This window comes from Pelodiscus sinensis, chromosome 25 (assembly GCF_052426305.1).
Source record: "Pelodiscus sinensis isolate ZL-2025 chromosome 25, ASM5242630v1, whole genome shotgun sequence".
In the NCBI taxonomy this organism is placed as follows: domain Eukaryota; kingdom Metazoa; phylum Chordata; order Testudines; family Trionychidae; genus Pelodiscus; species Pelodiscus sinensis.
Genome location: NC_143076.1, coordinates 1,344,855 through 1,368,087, shown reverse-complemented (window position 1 = coordinate 1,368,087; position 23,233 = coordinate 1,344,855). Strand labels below are relative to the sequence as shown.

At 54.9% G+C, this 23,233-nt stretch overlaps 1 protein-coding gene and 8 non-coding genes across 9 annotated transcripts in view; 5 read left to right on the top strand and 4 right to left on the bottom strand.

The window, feature by feature from the left end:
• Positions 1 to 23,233, top strand: part of LOC142824458 (uncharacterized) — a 376,972-nt gene that overhangs the window by 42,694 nt on the left and 311,045 nt on the right.
• On the bottom strand, positions 1,227 to 1,300 carry TRNAT-AGU (transfer RNA threonine (anticodon AGU)). The gene has a single exon. It is a non-coding gene; the product is annotated as a tRNA-Thr (tRNA).
• On the top strand, positions 8,202 to 8,284 carry TRNAL-UAA (transfer RNA leucine (anticodon UAA)). Its single transcript has one exon. It is a non-coding gene; the product is annotated as a tRNA-Leu (tRNA).
• TRNAR-CCG (transfer RNA arginine (anticodon CCG)) lies at positions 9,280 to 9,352 on the bottom strand. The gene has a single exon. It is a non-coding gene; the product is annotated as a tRNA-Arg (tRNA).
• LOC142820571 (small nucleolar RNA U3) lies at positions 10,649 to 10,864 on the top strand. Its single transcript, XR_012897798.2, has one exon. It is a non-coding gene; the product is annotated as a small nucleolar RNA U3 (small nucleolar RNA).
• On the top strand, positions 13,102 to 13,183 carry TRNAS-CGA (transfer RNA serine (anticodon CGA)). The gene has a single exon. It is a non-coding gene; the product is annotated as a tRNA-Ser (tRNA).
• On the bottom strand, positions 15,846 to 15,919 carry TRNAM-CAU (transfer RNA methionine (anticodon CAU)). The gene has a single exon. It is a non-coding gene; the product is annotated as a tRNA-Met (tRNA).
• On the bottom strand, positions 20,482 to 20,554 carry TRNAK-CUU (transfer RNA lysine (anticodon CUU)). The gene has a single exon. It is a non-coding gene; the product is annotated as a tRNA-Lys (tRNA).
• TRNAR-CCU (transfer RNA arginine (anticodon CCU)) lies at positions 22,545 to 22,617 on the top strand. The gene has a single exon. It is a non-coding gene; the product is annotated as a tRNA-Arg (tRNA).

Sequence of the window (23,233 nt, the reverse complement as noted above, 5' to 3'; positions counted from 1 at the left end):
AAGGAGCTGGGTTGGTTCCAACCTTCTCAGGAACGTTCACAGCGCGGAACAGAACAGGAACAGCCGCGCTGGTGACGAAACCCTGGCACGGGGTCTAGCGCGGGGTTTGTAACCCCCTCGTCTGGGAGCGTCACTGGAACAATTCTCTGACACGCTGTGCTTCTATTGCATTATCTACACAACGAGTTTTCTCAGCAAAAGAAGGTGCTAATTAGGGTCTCATTTGCATGAGTCATGATCTTATTTGCATATTTTCTTGCAAACTGATTTTGCACTGGGGTTGTTGTCCAAAAACAAGCAGTATGGAAGTTTTCTTTTTGCACAAAACCCCCTTTTTCTGAAAGAGCAATATACCTCTTTTGGGGAGGCATAGGAATCTTTTGGGAAAAGGGGGTTTTGTGCCAAAAAAGTGTTCACGCTGCTTGTTTTTGCACAAAAATCCCATTGGCAGAAAATATGCAAATGAGATGGTGACTCATGCAATTGAGTACCTCATTAACATATTTTTTAAGGAGAAGTGTAGATGTAGCCTCTGTGGCTACGTCTAGATTGGAATGATTTTCCGCAAATGATTTAAACGGAAAAGTTTTTCCGTTAAAAGCATTTGCGGAAAAGAGCATCTAGATTGGCACGGACACTTTTGCGCAAAAGCACTCTTTGCAGAAAAGCGTCCATGCCAGTCTAGACGCGGTTTTGCAGAAGAAAGCCCCAATCGCCATTTTCGCCATCGGGGCTTTTTTGCACAAAGCAGTCCTGAGCTGTCTACACTGGCCCTCTTGCGCAAATACATTAGCGCAAGAGGGCTTTTTCCCGAACGGGAGCAGCATAGTATTTGCGCAAGAACACTGACAATCTTACATTAGCTCGTCAGTGTTCTTGCGCAAATTCAAGCGGACAGTGTAGACAGACTTTTGCGGAAAAACTTGCTAGTCTAGACGTAGCCAGTGAGTTACCAGCAGTGGGGCTGTTAGTGTTGGCATCTAACTAATTGGATTATTAGGCCATGTCTTCACTCTGGTGGAGATGGCTGCTGCAATCCATCTTCCAAAGCTTGATTTAGGAAGTCTAGCTAAGCCTCACAAAATCAAACCCCTGGGGTACCTCCTGCTCTTTGCTACTATCCTACTCCCACTGTGAGGGCACCACCAAGCTCAGCTGAAGGTAAAACCAACTGCAGATACATGTTGAAGAATGGTGGGAAGAAAAGACCCATTGACCTGGCAACAAGGCACCACTGGGAGTTGAACCCAGGATCCCCTGATTACTAGGCAGGTGCTTTAGCCAACTAAGCCATGGTGCCCTCTTTGGAAGCAGCCTTAAAACTGTTCTACTTTATGGTTCCAGACACCCCCTTCCCATTCCAAAGTGCAGCCGTTCCCCATTCCCCTCCAGCTCTTGCCATGACTCAAGGCCTGCGCAGTCCAAGACATTTGATTGGCAGCTGGTACCCAAAACCTGTTTGTCAATTGTAGCACCAGGCACCTGTGACGGCGCATTGGGGGTCCCCCATCTCCTGCACCCCGAAATGGCACAAACAGACTGCACCAGCCAGTGGAATAGAGGAAGTTTATTGCCTCTCCAGGTTACAGCACAGCACAGATGTAATCTGGTCACAGAGCTGGGCTAGGATGCCTCAGGCCCCCTTGAGATGGGGGAGACCGGGCCCCTAAACTCCAGCCCCTTTCCCTAGGCTGTCTCCTCCATGCTCCCAGCCAGCCACTAACTAACTCTCTTTCAGCCCTGCCCCCCAGCCAGGGCAGCATTCCACCTTCCTTTGTTCCTCTCCATGGGGAGTGTCTGGCCACTGGTTTGCATAGTGACTCATCCTGTTTTGCTGGGTCGTGGTACCCACGGCAGCCAGTGGGGGTTACCCCAGAGCCAGCAGCATAGAAACCAGCCAGGTACCCCCACTACGTCACAGTTCTCCCCCCTCCGAGAGCGAACTGAGTAGGGTCACTCCGCTCGTGACCTAGGGAAGTTCGGGTCCTCTGCGTGGGAACCCGCCCTGGGGACATGGGTGCTCCCCTTGACTCGGGCCGGCCGTGGTGAGGCCCCACATGAGCTGGCTTCCCTCTGTCCACTTGCCGCCCCGCTCCAGGGCGACTGGCATGGGCCTGTCCTCGGGGGTCACACCCACCCTTCCGCTGGCCTTGATCTCTGGCCAGGGTCTCTTGGGCCGGGGCCATGAGCCCAGCGAGCCTTCTCTGGACAGCCAGGGCGGCTTCCACCCCCGATGCTCCATCCAGGGAGGTCTTCCCTTCCCATAGCTCTCTCAGCAAGCCCAGAGGGTTCTCTATCTGGGGTAGAGACCCCCAAGCCGCTTTCCTACTGTCTTGGGCCTTCCCGCCCCTCTGGCAGGAGTCACAGGACCGGCAGTACTGCTGCACGGCTGTAAAGATTCCCGGCCAATAGAAGTGCTGGAGCAGCCTCAGCCGGGTGCTCTGGATCCCCCGGTGGCCCCCAACGGGGACGTCGTGGGCCAAATACAGCAGCTTGAGGCAATATTTTTGGGGGATGACCAGCTGCCGCTGGACCCCCCATGCCCTCACCTTCCTGGGGGGAAGCCATTCCCGGAACAGGAGTCCACGCTCCCGCTAGAATCTCTCCTGGCCACCTCTCCCCCAGGGCTGAGCTGCACGGAGGCCAGCCTGGTCCCTCAGCCTCTGCAAGGAGGGGTCTGCCTGCACCTCAGCCTGGAATTCAGCTGCTGAGGCAGGGATCGGGACCTGTTCTCCACCTTTACCTAGGTCCGGAGTCCCAGCCTAGCTGGACCCCGTGTCCACTGGGATGGGACCCTGAGGATGCTGCCAGGAGTCCTTCCCTGGACCCACGTTGTCAGCCCCCCACTGGCTCTGGCTCCGGGTAGTGACTAGAGCCCGCTGGGATTCATGGGGCCACTCCTCTAGGTCATTCCCCATCAGCACCTCGGTGGGCAAGTGCGGGTGCACCCCCACTTCCTTGAGGCCTTCCTTCGCCCCCCATTACAGATGCACCCGGGTTACAGGCACCTTAAACGGGGACCCGTCTATGCCCTTCAGGGTCAGCTGGGTGTGGGGTAGTATCCGCTCTGGGGCCACTATATCGGATCGGGCCAGAGTCACCTCCCCCCCCGTGTCCTAGAAGACCGTCACCTTCCTACCATCCACCTCCAGGGGTATGAGGCACTCGCTCCGCAGGGGCCATCCTGCCCCCACCCGGTACACGGAGAAATCCGCCTCCTGAGAATCAGACCTCCCAGGGGAGGTGCACTGAGCATCCTTCCCCTCTCTCTGAGCTGAGGTTTGCCTGCCAGCCCCTGCCTCTGGGGCAGCCTGCCCTTCCTCCCACCCCAGTCAGTCAACCCTGGAAAGTCCCCAGTCCTGGGAACTGGTGCACTGAGCCCTCTTGTGGCCTTTTTGCCCACAGCGATGGCAAGTTAGGCTTTGGGCTGTCTCTGTCCAGGCCCTGGCTGGTTCTCTGGGGCACAGACGACCTGTTCCTTGGTCTCGCCCCGTAGTTGACTCCCTCCGTCGCTCAGCCGAGATCCGGTCTCTGCACGGTTCCCTTTCTCTCCGGGACTCCCGTTCACACCCGGACCGGCTCTCCGTGAACTCATCTGCCAGCCTCCCGGCCTCCTGGGGGTTCTCTGGTCTCCGGTCCTTGAGCCACAGCCTCAGTTTGGGTGGGCACGCTTCATAGAACTGCTCCATCAGGACCAGCTTGAGCAACTCCTCTGCGGTCTGGGCTCCGACTCCAGACACCCACTTGCGGCCGTATTGCGACAGGCGGGAGGCCAGATCCACATAGGTCTCCCGTGGCCCTTTCTGTACCCCCCAGAACTTCTTCCTGTACATCTCGGGGGTCAGCCTGAACTTGTGCAGCAGGGCCTCCTTGACTCGGTTGTAATCCCCTGGCTGTAGGTCCTCCAGCTGACTGAGCACTCCGGCTGCCTCCTGGCTCAGTGCGGGGACGAGCTCCTGCAGCCAGTCATCTGGGGGGACCCATTGCAGTCCACAGGCCCTCTCAAAGGCACTGAGGAACCCGTCTATGTCACTCATGTCCTCCAATTGGGCCACCACGAGCCTCTCCAAGTGTCTGGCAGTCCTGGGACCCTGGGGCCCATCCGCACTTGGCGCAGCCGGGGCCCCACCGGTTCTCCGCTCTGCCATGGCCAACTCATGCTGTCGCTGCCTCTCTCGGTCCTGGCGGTCCCTTTCTCGATCTGGCGCTCCTTCTCTCGGTCCTGGCGGTCCCTCTCTCGGTCCTCTACTTCCAATTCCTTGATCCGCAGCTGGATCTCCAGCCGCCGCAGCTCCGCTGGGCTGGCCCCTGCCCTAGATGGGCTACAGCTTGCAGGCCTCCCGGGAGACACTGTCTCATCTCTCCGGTGGGTTCCAGCGCTCCTCCCCCTCTCTGAGCCTGACACACTCTCAGGGGGGGTCTGGCTGCTTTCCCTGGGGACAAGATCCTGGTCCTGTGGCTGGTCATTCTCTTCCAGCTGAGCACTCAGCTGGGCCTTGGTTACTTTCCGCACAGGCAAGCCCCTCTCTCTGCACAGCTCCACCAGCTCTGCCTTCAAGAGTCGGGCGTAGGCCATCTGCCCGCTGGTCCCCTCGGTGCAGACTCACCAGTCTAGTGCTGCAGCGCCCCAAGATTCCCAGGAACCGCTTCGCTCTGTCTCCAGCACGCCTGGCTCCAGGGCTCTTGCTTCTACTGCGCCTTGTCGCTCGCCGCTGGGAGCTCCATCCACAGGGTGCAGTGCATCCCACCCCTGACACCAGTGTGACGGCGCGTTGGGGGTCCCCCATCTCCTGCACCCCGAAATGGCACAAACAGAGTGCACCCGCTGGTGGAATAGAGGAAGTTTATTGCCTCTCCAGGTTACAGCACAGCACAGATGTAATGTGGTCACAGAGCTGAGCTAGGATGCCTCAGGCCCCCTTGAGATGGGGGAGACTGGGCCCCTAAACTCCAGCCCCTTTCCCTAGGCTGTCTCCTCCATGCTTTCAGCCAGCCACTAACTAACTCTCTTTCAGCCCTGCCCCCCAGCCGGGGCAGCATTCCACCTTCCTTTGTTCCTCTCCATGGGGGGTGTCTGGCCATACTGGTTTGCATAGTGACTCATCCTGTTTTGCTGGGTCGTGGTACCCACAGCAGCCAGTGGGGGTTACCTCAGAGCCAGCAGCATAGAAACCAGCCAGGTACCCCCACTACGTCACACCCCAAAGGGACAGGCCCAAGGCAGCCGCCTGGTCCTAAGGCCGGGCCTGCAGCCAGGGGGAGGGAGAAGAATCTCTCCTTTCAGCTGGAGTTGAATCAGCAACATAAGGGCCCGATCCCTGGCTACTGTCTGCTCTGCCAGCTGAGCTACATAAGGGTGTCTGGGGCAGGCTGCTTTGCCCAGGTGGGGCTTTTTGATGAGTTCCAGGGCAAGATCCCCCGAAGGGGATGGCCTCTTAGGGGAGGGGCAGAGGAGGCGCTTCACCCGCAGAAGGACCCTTGAGTGATCCAGGCAGAAACGCCGCGTCTCGCTCCCTGCAGCTCCCCTTGCTGCCCTGGCAGGCGCTGCCCCTTCTCCCACTGGCCTGGGCCTGGCCTCCCTCCCCCGCCCGGCACCACAGAAAGCCCCTTGGCGTGAGCCTGGGCAAGCCAGAGGCCTCAGGCCTGTCCCCTCTGAGGGGCTTGTGCCTCGGCCTCCTCTGCCCTTGGTGCCGGCTCTCCCGGCTGCCCCTGAGCGCTGCTGGCCAAAGAAGGCAGCAAGGCAGGAGAGGGGGGAGGAGCAAGTCCCGCTGAGGCCGACAGCTCGGGCTCAAGCCTCCAGCCCCAGCACAAAACCTTCAGCCGGGCCCGTGTGGCTCCCTCCTGCCCCCGCACACGCTCACAGGGGGAAACGTGCCCCATGTTCCATCCCCGCGCCAGGCCTGGGCGACGGGCTCAGCCCTCGAGCAGCCCACAGGGCCTGTGAGGGACGGACTGAGAGCAGGGCCCCACTGACACCCCCCATCCTGCCCCACTGGCCTGCGTGCGGCGCTGGCACGGGACAGGCAGGAACGGCAGCCGGGGAGAAAGCAGCTTGGACTGACGGGCGAGTCTCACTTGCTGACCAGACTCCCAGGCCCTGGGCTATGGGGCCAGCCCCCCTGTGGGTCAGAGCCCCCCGGCCACAATGCTACTCCAGGGGGACTGGTTCCAGGGGCACTTAATCCCGGGGCTGGGGGGCTGGAGGCCTTTGCCCTGGAGTCTCAGAGCTCCCCAGTGTCGGCTGCCGCTGGCCTGAATGGTGCTGGATGCTCCTGCTCCCCTCCCAGCAGGCTGGCCCTGCGCAGGCTCTGTGCTCGCTGGAGCCTCCTCCTGCAGGTCCCCGGCCTGCTCTCTGCAAAGCCTCAGCCTGGCTCCTTTCCTGCCCTCTGCTTGCGGGGCCCCTGGCAGCAGCTCCGGGCGAATCCGTGAGCACCAGCATTGGGTGCAGCACTGCTGGGCCCCCGGAGCCCGGGCTTCAGCCAGGAGGGGGAATCTCCTGCAGGGCTGGTGGGATGTAGAAAGCTGCTCCCTGGGAACCTTTCCCACGGCAGCGCCCCCAGCCTGAACAGCCCCTGCCCGGCCTGGCCCCCAGCCTGGCCCCCACCCCAGGGTGGGCAGGATTTGTGGGGGCAGATAGGAGAGGCCCTCCTTCCCTTCCCAGAGAGCAGACCCCCCCCCCCACGGTGGCAGTGTGGGGATCTGGCCCAGGGCTGCTCTCAGCAGAGGGGGCTGTGATCCCAGCCTGGGGCCAGGAAAGCTGCTACCAGCTCGTGCGAGGCGGGGAGAGCCATCCCAGAGAGGGTGGAGAGGGGGATCAAGAGGGGTGGGGCAGATAGGAGAGGTGAAGGGGAACAGGGATGTGTGAGGTGGGGCAGGAAGGGGAGGCAGGAGGTGCTGAAGGGAGGTTGGGGGGATCATGCCAGACGTGGGGTGGCTGGGAGCAGGGGTGCAATGGAGGGAAAATTGGGGGGGTCACAGGAAGGGAAAGGGGGCAGGGGAGGTTGGGAGGAGACTGGGGGAGCAAGAGCAGCCTGGCAGAGGAGGGGGGAGACACAGGGCAGGGCTTGTACAGAAGGAGAGGGGGGAGATACAACGGCAACTCCCCCACCCCCATCGGGCAGGAGGGGGGGCAGAGGTGCCTGGTGGTGGCACTTGTGGGCACCAACTGCTCTGCCCCTGACAAAATTTCTGAAGTTTATAACCAGGGTGTCCCAAATGCCCCCTGCCTCTGTGGGTGCCTCTCCCTGCGCCCCTCCCTCTGCAGGCTCCAGTCCCCCCGGGGGAGGAGCTGCCCCCTCCAGCAGCCTGAGGGGAATTTCTTCTGTGAATTTTTTTAAGTGTAGATATCTGCAATCACTGATCTGTAGGGACTGGCAACAGTTTATTTCCATATTTGCAGATTTGTTATTTGCATAATGGATATGCAGATATGTAAATGTGATGTTACCGGTCTGGGAAAAGTTTGTGAATGGGTTTGGCTGTCCATGGTATAAAAAAAAGGTTAGTAATCACTGGCCTGATCCATGGGGGGTGGCCAAATGCAAGGCAGGGAAAACACTAGGGCTCTGTCTACACTCACGGATTCTTGCATGAGAAATATGCAAATGAGGCTAAGCATGGAATAGCGCTGAGCCTCATTTGCATGCCTAATGAGCTGCCATTCTTGCAAAAGAGGCTCTTGCTCCAGAGGGAGCTGTCTACACTGCCCCTTCTTGCACAAGGAAAACTCCCTCTCGTGCAATGCCGCTACGACGATTATTTTCAGGAATAGTGACATTGCACAAGAGGGGTTTTCTTGCGCAAGAAGGGGCAGTGTAGACAGCTCCTTCTAGCACAAGAGCCTCTTCTGCAAAAATGGTGGCTCGTTAAGTATGTAAATGAAGCTCCATGATATTCCACGCTTAGGCTTATTTGCATATTTCTCGTGAAAGAAGCTGGGAGTGTAGACATAGCCCGGTGAAGGTGGGGGGGGCGGATTTTCCCCACCAGGCCTTTGTCCCTTAGAATCCCTGGGGACGTTGGGTTTTCTCTTGTTTGGTTTCCCTTTTCCCTGCTTCCCTCCTCACTGTGGGGGAGGGGGCGGCTCTCTCACCCTTTCGGTGGGAAGCCCTGGCACAGGGATGGGCCGGGAAGATGCTCTGAGAGTGAGCCCCTGGGCTATTTGGGGAGAGAACTTGCACACGTCTAGCCTTTCCTCTGTCACCAGGATGGCCGAGTGGTTAAGATGTTGGACTTAAGATCCAGTAGATGTTTGTCTGCGTGGGTTCAAACCCCACTTCTGGTAGCTTCCTGTTTTGGACAGACATCCATCTGGATGGTGATTTGCCCTGCTATGAGGGCAGAGGATGGACTTCCTTTCTGAAGGTCCCTTTGGCTATGTGCTTTTGTGCAAGAGGATCCATGGCAGTGTGGATGCTCTCCTGTGCAAGAAAGCTCCGATGGCCATTTTAGCTATAGGGCAAGAAACCCTTGTCCCGCATCCACACTGCCCTCTTGCACAAGAGGACCTACACCTGTTAGAAAAGAGCGGTGAGGAGTGGTGTGAGGGTGTTGCTAGCAGCAGTGAGTACTGGGAGGTGTCCTGTCACCTGGGCTCCATGTAGGGCTGCCAGATGGTTTCTACAAAAATACGGGACACACTTGACATGACATCACAGTCGACATTATTGTTATTTAGAAAATACCGGACATTTCTATTTCTATTTTCTCAGTTTGTTTCCTGATCAGAAAGCTCAAATACTGGACTGTCTAGTTAAAAACTGGATACCTGGCAACCCAGCTCCATGCAGGGACATGCAGTCGAACACCTCCCCCCATATGCTGGCCCAGCCTTGTGCCTGCTGGTGGGGCTGCCTCCCCCCACATCAGTGGGGCCTCCTGCCCCTGTGCTGCTGCAGCAACTGCCAGTCTGCCCACACAGAGGCCTGGCAGCCATGTCTTCTGGGGGCAAGAGCAGGGAGAACGGCACCTTCCTAGCCCAGCATGGCCCCCTTATCCCATCGCTGAGGGAACTTTCCCCCAATGCCAGCCCCATGCTCAAGGGCTTTGTAAAAGGGCCAGGCCAAAGTAGCTCCCCCCTTGCTCCTACTGAGCCTCTGCCCTGTCACCAGACAGACCCTGCTCTGCTCCAGCCCCCTCGCTCTGTCTGAGTCACTCCTGGAGCTGGTGGGACTAGACAGCTGCTGTCCTATGTGATGTGGCATTTCTTGGGGAACCATTTCTCATGGGGAAAAAAGCAACCCAAAGCTTCCAATCAACTCTCAGAAGAACACAGTTCTATACCCCAGGTGGGACTTGAACCCACAACCCCTGGCTCCGGAGGCCAGCGCCTTGTCCATTAGGCCACTAGGGCTAGACAAGAAACAGGGAGATGGGACAGAAATTCTCTGTCCCAAAGGCGCACTCCTCACATTGGCTGGGCAGACACGTCCCTCCTCTCTACCCCAGCAGACACGTCTGCAGCCCCTGGCAGGGAGGCAGCTGGGCAGGTCGCTGCAGGGCTGAGCCCGGGCTGGCAGCAGTGCAGGCTGGTCGGGCACAGCCCTGGGAGAGCAGCTGGGGGGCTCGGCTGTGGGGCGATGGGCCCGTGTGCTCTGCTGCTCACTGGCGAGCTGGCTGCCCAAGTGCCCACACAGACGCTTCTTCAATCCCCACCCCCCTCAGCCGCCCACCCCCAGCCTCTTCCAGCACAGCCTGCCCCCCCCCCCAGGGCTTCCACAGGAGCCTCTGTCCCAGGGGGAATGGGGAGTCCCCGCCCCAGGAACCCACCCATCCTCCTGCTACTCCCAAGAGCAGAGGATTCACCCGGCACAAGTAAGTGCCTCTGACCCCGGCTGCTGGGTTCCCTCCTGTTTAGCTGCCTGGCCCCAGGTAAGGTCACATGAGACTGCTCATATCCCCCCCTCAGCACGGAGCCCTGGGCAGCCGCCCTGCTCGCTCAGGTCTCAGGCTGGCAGGGCCTGCAGGGATACTGGGTTTGAATGACAAGGTGTTGGAGCAATTATTAAAAGGCTTCTTCCTTGGCAGGGGCATTGTGCTTGTGGATTGGCTATTTCTTGGATGCCTGGTGCTTGCACATGCAGCTGGGCTTTAGCAAATCAGAACGATGCAAGCCATGAGTAACCCAGCGCCTCTGGAAATGGGAGTGGAGTAAAAAGTACAATATTGTCTAAAAAAATAAAATAACTTGAATAAAAATCAAAGTGTGACTAAAATAAATGACTTGAGTAAAGTACAAACACCCAAAAAAGGTCTTGAGTAGTGTGATCAAGTATTTCTACTTAGTTATTTTCCACCTTTCCCCAGCAGTCAGGGGTTCCTGGCCCCTTGCTGGTCTGAAGACTGGCAGTTTGTTACCACTGACTTAGAGGAACCCCAGGATCTGCAGTTTCAGGAAGAAACAGCAGGAGATTTTGATTGGCTGCCAGGTGCTCCACATGCTAATCAGGAGGCGTGTTGCTGTAAACAGGGCCTGGGAGCATATTCTAATATGCAGATTTCTAAACCTGGTGGACTGTGTTTGAATGGGACAAGCACTTTGCTGAGATTATTTCTGTCCTTTAGTTTTCTAAGTGTCGTGTGAAAACATTCCTCATGAGGAGAAAGTGAATGCACATGAGTGTGGGTGTGTAGCGAGTCGGGACCTGCTAAGACTGTACTTTCAGAAATTGTTTTTAAAGTTGGTAACTCAAAAAATGTAGTTGAAAGTGGTTGGTCTCGCTAGCTATGAGAGTGAGTCACAATGTTCTTTTCTAAGCATGAAGCAAGCAGACAGTATTGTTTTAATGTAATTACTGTTTGCTGTTAATGATTGTTCCTTTTTTCCTGTTGGGAAGCTGGAGGCAGAGAGTACAGGCTGAGTGGTTGGCTACTGTCAAAAAGTTCTAAATTAGTTTTGAAGTTGAAAGGAGCAGCGATTTCACTTTATCATCCTGTCCTGGCTTTTCTTGAGTTCCTGGTTTTACATGTGCTACTATGGTCCTGATCCTGATGTTTTCATGCTGTTCTCTCACCTGCTTTTGGGTCTTTTTCCATGTGCTTCTTACACTGGGTTTAGCCAGCCCCTTGGATCTGCTTCACGCCTTGTCCCTCATCTGTTCCCTAGTGGCCCTGGGGGAGAGAGATACTAGCCACAGCCAGGAGTTAATTATCCCTTGGGGTAGTGTCTTTCTCCCATAACATGTAGCTAAGATATTTGTTAGTAACTGGCAGACGCCGCGGGGGCTCCCCCCTAAACAGGTGCCCACAAACTCAATATTGGTGCACAAGACAAAACTCACCCTGCTCCTGGAACGGGAACACTGACGAGCAGTGAGGCCCCTCCCTGGCAGCACCGAGCAGAACCAGGGGGAGAAGGCTCCATGACTGTGTCACAGGGAGGCTCTGCCCTGGCCAGTGGGGAATCGTTGCCTCTCCGAGGTGCCCAGGCCTGGTAGGTCATTTCCCCAGGTTACAGAGTGGGGGCTGGAGCCAGTTCTGGGTTGTCTCCTTCAACAACTAGCTGGGCTAGTGCTGAGTGCACCACAGAGCTTCCTGCAGGTGGGGAGGGAGAGGCTGGGAAGGGAACTCGAAGTAACCTGTTGGGTCACAGCTGCCATAACATCTTTCAGTGATGACAGAGCCATACTTCGTCGTTTTCCTGGAAAAAGTCAGAGCTCTTGCGCAAAAAGGCTTATTCCTCATAGAAAGAGGAATAACTCTTGCACAAAAAGCCCTCTCTTCTGATGAGCTGTAAATTTACTTGTGCAAAAACACGCTCATAGGCTGTGTCTAGACTGGCATGAGTTTCCGGAAATGCTTTTAATGGAAAAGGTTTCCATTAAAACCATTTTCGGAACAGAGCATCTAGATTGGCATGGACACTTTTGCGCAAAAGCGTCCGTGGCCAATCTAGACGCGCTTTTGCTCAAAAAAGTCCTGATCGCCATTTTTGCTATCGGAGCTTTTTTGCAGAAAATAAATCTCACCTGTCTACACTGGCCCTTTTGCACAAAAGTTTTGCGGAAAAGGGACTTTTGCCCGAACAGGAGCGTCATAGTATTTCCACAAAAAGCACTGATTTCTTACAGTAGGAAGTCAGTGCTTTTGCGGAAATTCAAGCGGCCAGTGTAGACAGCTGGCAAGTTTTTCCGGAAAAGCGGCTGCTTTCCGGAATAAGTGGCCAGTCTAGACACAGCCATAGTGCAGATGCTCCAAGGCCATGTCTACACTGCAGGCTTTTTGAACAAGAACACCTGTTCTTGCCCCAAAACTTGCAGAGCATCTACACTGCATGAGCGTTCTCTCCCCTGTGGCTACGTCTACACTGGCATGATTTTCCGCAAGAACTCTTTTGCGGAAGAGTTCTTCTGCAAAAACTCTTCCAGACAAGAGCACCTACACTGGCATGTACCTTTGTGCAAGAGATGTGTTTTTGCACAAGAGCATCCATGCCAGTGTAGACACTCTCTTGTGCAAGAAAGCTCTGGTGGCCATTTTAATCATAGGGCTTTCTTGTGCAAGAAATTAATGGTCCTTGTCTATACTGGCCTCTTGCGCAAGAACAGTTGCACAAGAGGGCTTATTTCTGAGTGGGAGCATCATAGTTCTTGTGCAAGAAGCACTGATTTCACACATTAGAACGTCAGTGTTCTTGTGCAAGAGCTCCCCACCAGTGTAGACAGGCAGCAAGTGTTGTACTTAAAAGAAGTACTAGGGATCTTTTTCAGAGGGATAAGGCAACACGCCACATTTACTGAACGCACATAGAATAATCAGTACTTATGATATGCATATGATATATATATATATATGTGTCACTCCTGCACTCACACACACACAGGCTGGCTGTGTCTACGTTGGCACCCTTTTCTGGAAAAGGGATGCTAATGAGACCAGTGAATCTATGGCCCTGTCTGTATAGCAGGGACAGCAACACTCACAGGCCCACAGGAGGTGGCTGCTTTGATGCGTCACTCCATGGCCCAGCAATGAGCCCCCAGGCTCCCCCTGTTCTCGGGGAGCCAGGTTTGCTGTGTGAATTCGGTGGGGGAGGTGATGTCAGGTCTGGGCACTGGGATTAGTTACCAGTTTCCCTGGCCCTGGGGCACTACCGCCTTCATAGCTGTGATGGCCGAGTGGTTAAGGCGTTGGACTCGAAATCCAATAGGGTTTCCCTGCGCAGGTTCAAATCCTGCTCACAGCGAGGCCTGTGTTTTGACCACACCCCTAAGCAGACAACAAGCTGCACAACCCCTGAGCCACTCTCCCCAGTCAATCCCTTTCTGCAGCTTCCGAGAGAGACACGGGGCCTGGTGCCTCGTTGTGGGTCCCTGAGCTCTAGGGAAACTCTCAGCTCCTGCAGCCTCTGCCCCTTGCCCAGCACCCCATGGCCCAGCCCTACCCCATGGTGCTGCCCTGCTCTAATGTGTGATAGGAGTTGAGTGAGAGAATGGAGCGTCTGGGCCTGCCCCCAAAGGTCCATCCATGAAGGGCAGAAATGTTGGGGATATGATGTGGGTCACTCCTCCAGAGGCACATAGCCCTCCCCCCCCCCCCGTGTTGGGAGCAAAGGGTCTAGAGAAGTATTGGGGGGGGGGGGGGGGGGTGTCTTGTTCCCTGCTCTTGCTCTGCCTTGGCCAAAGAATTGGTAACAGAATATTTGTCCAAGTTTATGTACAGAAAAAAACTGGCAAGCATATTTCTGTGGGGTTGTGGTTATTGTGTTTGCTTAATGTGCAAAAGGCTCCTGGTTCAAAGCCAAGCAGAAAGTGGGAACAGGGGGTTCTGCTCCTATTTGCGTCTCCCCAAGTAAACACCTGGCTTCTTGGGATAAGCCCAACTCCCAGGCTGAGTAAACCAAGGAACAGCAGGAGCCCTGCCCTAGAAGGGGAGGGGCCAGTGTGTGGCCCAGACAGCCAGCCCCAGGCTGGGAGAGCAGAGCTGCCTAACAGCTCTAGTGCTCCTCAGGCCCAGGGGGGCACATTGGTGCTAACAACATGCTCATGTGGTGCCAGGCCTATAGGGAGTGTTTCTAGTGGTGTGGTCTGATTTCCTGCAAGTGCAGCCCTAGGAGAATAGAGCCCCAGGCTGCAGCTCAGCTTCCCTCTTACCAGGAAACTTGTGACGACAGCTCTAAGCAAACTCACCAACTTGAAGTTATTAGCCCCTATTAGCACCTGCCAAAACCTGAGACTGAACCAGGGACCTTTAAATCTTCAGTCTAACGCTCTCCCCACTGAGCTATTATGGCTGTTGTAAGCAACCTGTGTGGCCTGTAATTCTCTGTCTGGGATGTTTTGCTGCATGTCGTCATGCCCTGCCCAGGAAGGCCAGACTGGCCTTTCCACAGCGCCCCTCCCCCACAGCCCAGAGCCAAGGTTCCCTCTAAGCCAGGCCTGGGCAATACAGGCCAGCGGGCTGGATCCAGCCCATGAAGCCACCCAACATGGCAGCAAGAAGCCTCAGGCAGATTCCCTGCTCGCCCTGCCCCCACGCACAGCTGAGAGAAGGGGCTGCTGGGCCCTTTGTGTCTCTCAGCTGCAGAGGAAAAGGCTTCATGCCTGGTCCCTGCTCCAGGCTTGTTTGTGGCCAATGGGAGCTGCATGCTTGAAGCCCTGGCCAGTCCCCACAAGCTCTTATTCACCCAGGCGTGTGACCTGTGCCCCCTGCGCAGGGAAGGGGCTGCCTGAGAAATGTGCTTGGCTGCTGGGAGTGTCTCCCACTCAGAGCCTGCCTCTGGCACCCCAGCCCCTCCCTTCTCTCAGCCCACTGGCCCTCCCTGTGATGGAAAAGGGCAAAGACTTGGCAGATTTCATTAATACAGATGAGGGTGGTTTTTCTGACTGGGAATCAAACCCAGGCCTCAGCAGTGAAAGTGCCAAATCCTAGCCACTAGACCATCAGGGACACATGACCATGGGTCTCTCCTTACCTACACTAGCCTTTCACAGGCCACTTTCTGTCCCCTTCAGGACACGGGTCCATTTTTCATTGCCCAGAGGGGACAAGAACAGAAACCAAACAGAACATCAGAACAGCCAGACGGGGCCATGCCAGTTGTCCAACTAGCCCAGGATCCTGTCTCACAACAGCAGACAGTTTCATTGCCCAGTGGGAATCCTCAGGACAGACAATTATTAAGTGATCCCTCCTGTCGCCCATTCTCAGCTTCTAGAATACACCAGCTAGGGACACCTGCCCTGTCCATCCTGGTTAAATGCCATTGATTGACCTTCCCTGCATTAAATGATCCAGTTCTGTTTTGGATCAACTGTCTTGGGCTGCGCAGACCTTGAGTCATGGCAAGAGCTGGAGGGGAATGGGGAACGGCTGCACTTTGGAATGGGAAGGGGGTGTCTGGGACCATAAAGTAGAACAGTTTCAAAGCCCTTTTCAAGGAGGGCACCATGGCTTAGATGGCCTCCCCTGGCCACCCATGAAACTGCTGGCTCAGGAAAAGGCTGATTGGGGAGGAGTGTTTGGAAGAAGGAAATCACAAGTGAGAAGCACCTGATGCCCACATACCCTGACTCTCTATGGCTACAGGAGCTGCAAAGGTTGCTCGCTCAGGCTCTCTGAGCACGGACACCCCCAGGGAATCACAAGGGTGTGTGGTGCTGGCTCTCCTGTCCCAGCAATTGCAGTCAGAGCCCTGCCTTGCCAGTGCCAGTCACAGCAGCCTCTGCATTCACTCCAGGCTTGCCAGTGCCAGCAGCTTCTGCAGGGGCTCCAGGCTTGTGGTTTCCTTCTTCCCAATACCCCTCTCAAATCAGCCTTTTCCTGAACCAGCAGTTACATGGGTGGCCAGGGGAGGCCTCTTCTGTGTCCCAGAAGGGCATAAGTAAATGTGAGCAAAGGTTACAACAAGGCACCACTGGGACTTGAACCCAGGATCTCTTGTTTATGAGGCAGGTGCTTTAGCCAGCTAAGCCATGGTGCCCTCCTCCAAAGTTGCTTTAAAATGGCTCTTTATGTTTCCAGACAACACTTTTGACTCCCAAAGTGCAGCCGTTCCCCACTTCCCTCCAGCCATTGAGCCCAGGCGGTGTCGGACCCCTGGGCACAGAAAGCTACAGCTCAGTGGGCAGGGGACTTTGGCTTCCTTGCCCATGGGATGCTGTGGCAGGAAGGGCTGCTCAGCAGGGACGGGGTTCACCTGTCGAAGAAGGGAAGAGTATTTGGGTGCCGATTGGCTAACCTAGTGAGGAGGCTTTAAACTAGGTTTGATGGGGGCAGGTGCCCAAAGCCCACAGGTAAGTGAACAACACGGACACCTGGGAGATGGGCCAGAAATGGGAGAGAGCAGGGGCTGTAACTGCAGAGATAAAGGAGGGACAAGGGACCACTGGGAAGCAAAATCTAATCTGTGTCTTAGATGCTGGTACAGACACACAGGACTATGGGTAATAAGCAGGAAGAAGTTGGTATCACAGGGACGTGGTGGGATAATACACTTTATTGGAATATTGGCACAGAAGGGTTCAGCTTGCTCGGGAAGGACTGGCAGGAAAAAGGGAGGAGGAGTTTCCTTAGATATGAAACATGCGAACACTTGGCCTGAGGCGGAGATGGACACAGGAGACTTGTCAGGAGTCTCTGGGTGAGGTTAAAGGGGTAAAACCCCAGGGTGATGTCACACTAGGCGTCTATTACAGACACCTCCCCAGGCAGAAGAGGTTCCTGAGGCTTTTTAAACAATTAACAAAATCATCCAAAGCGCAGCTGGTTTCACACACACTCAGCCTCACCCACAGCTGGGAGGCAGTTTGCAGGGAGCTGAAAAGAAACAGAAGAGGGGAAACTGGAGCCTGGCAGAACCAAGTCTTGGGATTCTTCTGTGTCCAGATGTGCTAAGCATCTGGCAGCCAAGCTCCCAAGTGCTGGTCTGTTCCCACACTCCCCAGGCAGGTGAATTCAGCGTCACGTACAACTGGGACGCAGTTTGCAGTGAATTGAAAAGAAACTGGCTGGTAGAACCAAGGCTCAGGATACTTCTGTGTCCAGATGTGCAAACAGCTGGCAGCCAAGTGCTGGTTTGTTCCTGCCCTCCCCAGGCAAGTGAATCCCCTCCTCTGGGTGTTACAGGCAGGACTTTGCCTGTCTGGCTTTTAGCCAGGGAACTTTTCTATGCCCGGCAAACGTGACACCCACTGCACTGCAGAAACCAGTCCCCTGCCTTTTGCAAAGAGGCCCCTAGAAGCACTTAGCCCCCTTGTTGTCTCTGCCTGTAAAACAAGGAAAAAGCAAATATCTATCACTGGAGAATGTGGGTGTTGATCCCACTGTCTCTTACATGCAAAGCAAGTGCTCTACCACTTGAGCTAATTCCCCCACCTCTTACAGAAAAGGGATGAAATCTAGACACAGCCATTGTGTAGACACGGCCTTGGGGTGTCACTAAACTAGCCCCAAGACACATTCCTTGCTTGGACCAGTCACAGTCCTACCTGAGACGTGTGTGACTCAAAAGCCTCCTGTTCCCTGCCCAGTTCCCAACACTGGCTGCAGACCCAGCGATATTTGGTGCCTTGGCTGCTGTCCCTGCTGGCAGGGAGCTGTCCCGCACCTGCAGTTCATCTGCCACCCGGAGAGGCAGCAGCTCAGTGAGGGGGAGAAGCCGGGGCATTTCCCTGCATGTGTAAAAACCATCACTGCCGGCACGGGCTGGGCCAGTGCGCTGGCATCCCTCATGTCTGGAGCATCCACCAGGGAAAAACTGAAACAGTATCCTGCCAGGCGGGACTCTGACCCGCTATAAGGCTTGGGGTCCCTCCAAGCCTCCCCAGCAGGAAATACCGGACCAGAGGTTGCTCCACTCCTCCCCAGGAGGAACTATGGGGCCAGGGGACCCTCCACCCCCCAGCAGGAGCCAATGGGCGCCATGGGTGCTCACACACACACAGGTGCCCTCAATATTGGTACCAGGGCAAAACTCGCTCTGCTCCTGCAACGGGAACAGTGACTAGCAGTGAGGCCCCTCCCTGGCAGCACTGTGTCAGACGGTTTCTTCTCGGCCTGGTGCCTCCTGAATGCTGGGAGCAGCTGCCTGGTCCGGGGGTTTGAGGGGCTGCAGTTCCCTGGAGAGAGGGGCCGGGGCCAGTGGCTGCAGGAAAACCCTTCTGCTGTGTCTGTGGCTGAGTGGCACAAAGGAAGATACAAGATCCCTGGGGGGGTCTTTGCCGGATGAACGTGCCTGAGGAAAGACGCTGGAAGTGCAACAGACACACAAAAGGGGACGAGGGACAGTTTGAGTCACGCACATGGCATGTGGCGCAGCTCAGCCAGGGACCTTATCCACTCACAGAGCTTCACAGCTTCTCCACCCCCCAAACCCCACCAGGCAAACTGCTCTAACTCTCTAGGAGTGTGTCCCATAGCTCAGAATAAGCAATGCAATGCAGTAGCTTATTTTGAGTCAATTTTGAAATAGCTTATTTTGTAATTTGGAGCTGGCTACACAGGACTTATTTCGAAATAAATCGTTATTCTGAAACGCCCCTCACTCCTCGCGCCATGAGGTTTGAAGGGACGTCGGAATAGCGAGCCCGTTATGGTTTGAAATAAAGGGCTTGCTCTTAAGACACGTTTGTGTGACATGAGCATCACGTCCTAAACCTCCGAGCTAGCCGACCCACGGGTGTCAGTCTCACAAGTGGCCCTTTCAGAAAGTGGCCTCCTCCCTCTTCCTACCTGCTCTCCCAAAAGAGACAGACCTGGCTCCCCTTTCTTTGCCACCAGCAATTGCCATGCTGCAAAGCAGAGAGTGGAGATATCAGGCTCTGTGGTGCAATGGAAAGCATGTTGGACTTTTAAGCTGCAACAAAATACAGGACTATGTAGCACTTTAAAGACTAACAAGATGGTTTATTAGATGATGAGCTTTCGTGGGCCAGACCCACTTCCTGAGATCAAATAGTGGAAAAAAATTGTCACAACCATATATATCAACGGATACAATTAAAAAAACCAAACACATATGAAAATGACAAATCAAATTTCAGAACAGAATGGGGATGTGGGGGGGAAGGTAAATGTCTGTTAGCTAATGATATTAGAGGTGATAATTGGGGAAGCTATCTTTGTAAGGGTAAGATAACTAGAGTCTTTGTTAGGACCCCGCCGTAAAGTGTCAAATTTTAGCATGAATAACAGTTCAGATGATTCCCTTTAAAGTGCAGTTTTAAAAGGCTTTTGAAGCAGGATGCAGGTAATTAAGTCATTGAGATAATGTCCTTTCTGAGTTAAAATGGCAAGAAACTGGTTTTTTTCTGTATTTTGTTTCAGCTACCCTAGACTAACATGGCTACTTTTCTATCACTATTTTAAGCTGCAGTGATTCATGTGAGCCCAGCTAGAAATTCAAAGTTTGTGGGTTCAAGTCCCACGAGTGTCACTTTAGTTGCTTTCTCATTTCCAGGGCGCAGCTTTTACAGAACAGGCAATCCTTAGGGTGAAACTGGGGTGGGCTCGAGTCCAGACAGTTCCCAGCAGACCCCAGTGAGGATGGAGGGAAGGGCTGGTTCTTGCTGTTGGGGCTGGGAGTTTTTCTGAAAGGCTGCAGGTGCCATTAGATCGTTTTATCCCTCCCTGTCTCCTACCAGTGCTGAGCAACACTCAGGCTGTGTCTGCCCTACACTGCTCTTCTGGGAAAAGCTACGCAAATTTCAAAACCCAATTTGTGCAGCTTTTTCTTCTGCTTTTTTTTTTTTTTGGAAGAGGCTTTTCCGATATTTGGCCTGTTACACTGGGAAAGTAACACAGGGGAGGCAGCAGGCAGAGCCAGCCCAATGCACCAGCCTCCCAGGGCAGGGGAGGCCAAGGCACAAGCAGCTACCTGGCCTAATTTATCTGGCTTCCCCAGGTTGACACCCAGGGGCATTATCAGCTGACGTTCCCCTCCCCCCCGTCACATGAGCGTTGGGCTCATCAACAGGCTGGTCAGCAGCAGCTGCAGTTACCTGTGCACCACAGTAAGAGAAGACCCTATGTTTCTGCCTGGCTTTGAACCGGGCTTGGGGGTCCCATGTTTTGCATGTTAGGCAAACGTGCTAACCACTACACCACAGAAACACATTTCAAGAGATGGAACTTGTCTGACTGTTCTGTCCTGGCTCTTTCTAACACCCTGCTCTGCAGGGGAGGGGGATGCTCCTTGTGAACACTCCACCTCTTGTTCTCAGGGAAGCGCCTAATTTCCTCACCAGCCCCTTGAGATTTGTAGCTCAAAGCTGGAGCTGCTGTGGAAGGAGGTGAAGCTACAGAAGCTGACAGGGGACAATCAGCGGGCGGAGGGTTATTTTTTCTCCTCCCTGGGCTGATCTGGCTAGAACTGAGGAGAAGAAAATCCTCTTCCCTTCTCCTCAGAAGATGGAAATTGCAGTTGGTTCTCTCTCTGGTTCTACTAAAGCTGGACCCCAGGACTAGACTTTTTCTTTCTAAAACCCTGGTGAAAACTGAGAGCCAATTGCTCCCAGGCTGAGAATGTGAGTTAAGGAAGGGCACCGCCCAGCATGGGGCTTGAACCTATGACCCTGAGATTAAGAGTCTCATGCTCTCCCAACTGAGCTAGCCAGGCTGCATAGGAAAAGTTTCCTAATATCCCACCTCAGAGTAACAGGAGCCAAGTGTTCTCCACTGCCTGACTCAAGGCTCTTTCTTGCCCCTAATATGGGGTTCTGGTCTGTGGAGAGGTTTGAACTCGAACCCCACTCCCGACACACCCACTTCTTTCCCCACAAGGAATGGCCCCATTTCCATCTCTCCAGGGGCAGGAGAAGGGCTCTGGCCTGTTCTCTGCAAAATGCTCAGCCTGTTTCATTTTCTGCAGGAACGAGTGGGATCCATGCGCCCTGTTCCCCAGTGAGAGGTGTGTGTCCTCTTCCCCCCTTTCCACAGACACAGCAGGCCAGGGGGCTATGAGCCTCCAGAGGCCCCTTCCTACTTATCCTCCCACAAAGCTGGGGTGAAAAGCTGCTAGACCCAAGCCCTCCTGGGCCAAGCCATGGCAGAGGTAGCAGGATTCACTCCCATCTCCTCCTGCCTGTGCCCTGGTGCTGAGGGGCCGGCCCCTTTCCTGCTGCCCCAACTCTTATTCCCACAATGCACTTTGTGCAGGGGCCATTGGTCTTTCTGCCAAGGTGCGTGGCTGGGAGTCAGGACTCAGGGCCCTTCCTAAAATATACAAATCCCCCGTCCCCCCCAGGGGCCAGTTGAGTGACTTGTCTTGCATATGTGACAGCATCAGACCCCTCCCACCCGCCTGCTCAGTGTGCAGATCAAGCCCAAGGGTAGCATCTGGGTTGTGTGTTACACAAAAGCCTCTTGTTCCCTGCCCTGTTCCCAACATTGGCTGCTGATGCTAACTTCCATGGGGGTGTAGCTCAGTGGTAGAGTCTTTGACTACAGATCAACTGGTCCTTGTCTCAACTCCAAGTGCCCCCTGGGAAAAAATTCCTTCTAGTATAAACATTTTCCTTTCCAGTTCCATCACACTCTGGCTTTACATTGCTTGAGGTTCTTGACATTAATAAGAACCCTTAATGCAGAGCTACTCAACTTTGGGAGCCCTGGCAGCCATAATCAATAGCATTTAACCAGGATGGACAGGGCAGGTGTCCCTAGCCGGTGTATTCCAGAAGCTGGGAATGGGTGACGGGAGGGATCATTTAATAACTGTCTGTGTGAGGATTCCCTCGGGACAATGAAATTGGCTGCTGTTGTGAGACAGGATCCTGGGCTAGTTGGGCTACTGGCATGGCCCAGTCTGGCTGTTCTGATGTTCTGTTTGGTTTCTGTTCTTGTCCCCTCTGGGCAAGGGAGAAGGGACCCCTCATCCTGGGAAAGGCTAGTGCAGGTGAGCAAAGAAGCATGTGTCCTGTGTCCTATATTGTATTATTGTAGTAATAAACCTTTAGATGTTAGATGCTAAAGGATTGGCTCAGCATGATTTGTGGGTAAGGTCCAGAGGGTAAATTGACCAGGGATCTGGCTTAGAGGTGAGTTCAAGGGGAAACTTCACAAAGGAGATTCCAGGCAGCCAGGCCATGGGGGTCTCTGAGGTTGCTCTGTGAGGTCACTGCTTCCCAGCCAATGAGCTGAGGTGCTGTAAAAGTTCCTTGTGATGTCACTGCTGCCTTGCAGGCTCATGTCCTGCCCCTGGCCAGCCCCTTGGCATGTGTGAGCTGCTCTCCCTGCCCCCCTCACTCAGGGCTGGTTCTGGGGCTCACGCAGGGAACATCAGAGGCTGCTCAGGGGGCCACATTGCTAGGCCAGGGGCCCTCCTGTGGGGCTGTGAGTGTTGCTGTCCCTGCTGTACAGACAGGGCCATAGAGCCTCAGGAGGCTGTAGCAGTGGGAGACACTTCCCTGGTTTCGGGAGGGAGACGAGACGTCAAGGCCCATGACTTGGAGCCAGCTATAGATACCCATGGAAAGCTGATTTTCAGAGGGGTGTGATCAGCCCTTCCTGTGTATCTGGCTTCTTCAAAGGGGCTTCATTAGGAGCTAAAAGTTGAAGAAGGGCCATTTAGAAGGGTGAATTTCTTTCCCTGGCAGAGTTTTCTGTGTGCCCCAGTGGCCTAATGGACAAGGCACTGGCCTCCTAAGCTAGGGATTGTGGGTTCAAGTCCCACCTGGGGTGATTTCTTTCATTGACAATGAGTTTACTCTCCTCTGCTCTCTGAAACAGTTAGCAAGGATGCTGCACAGTTGCTATCTTCCTCCCTGCTAGTCACTGTTCCAGGGACAAAGTGAGTTTTGCCCAGGGCACCAATATTGAGGGTGTGTGCACCTGTTTGTGTGTGAGCCCCCCTGGCACCCATTGGTTCCTGCTGAGGGGTGGAGGGTCCCCTGGCCCCATAGCTCCTCCTGGGAAGGGGTGGAGGGACCTCTGGTCTGGTATTTCCTACTGGGCAGGGTTGGAGGGACCCCAAGCCCTATAGCGGGTCAGAGTCCTGCCTGGCAGGATACAGTTTCAGTTTTTCCCTGGTGGATGCTCCAGACATGAGGGATGCCAGCGCACTGGCCCAGCCTGGGCCGGCAGTGATGGTTTTTATACATGCAGGGAAATGCCCCGGCTTCTCCCCCTCACAGAGCTGCTGCCTCTCCGGGAGGCGGATGAACTGCAGGTGCGGGACAGCTCCCTGCCAGCAGGGACAGCAGCCAAGGCACCAAATATCGCTGGGTCTGCAGCCAGTGTTGGGAACTGGCAGGGAACAGGAGGCTTTTGAGTCACACACGTCTCAGGTAGGACTGTG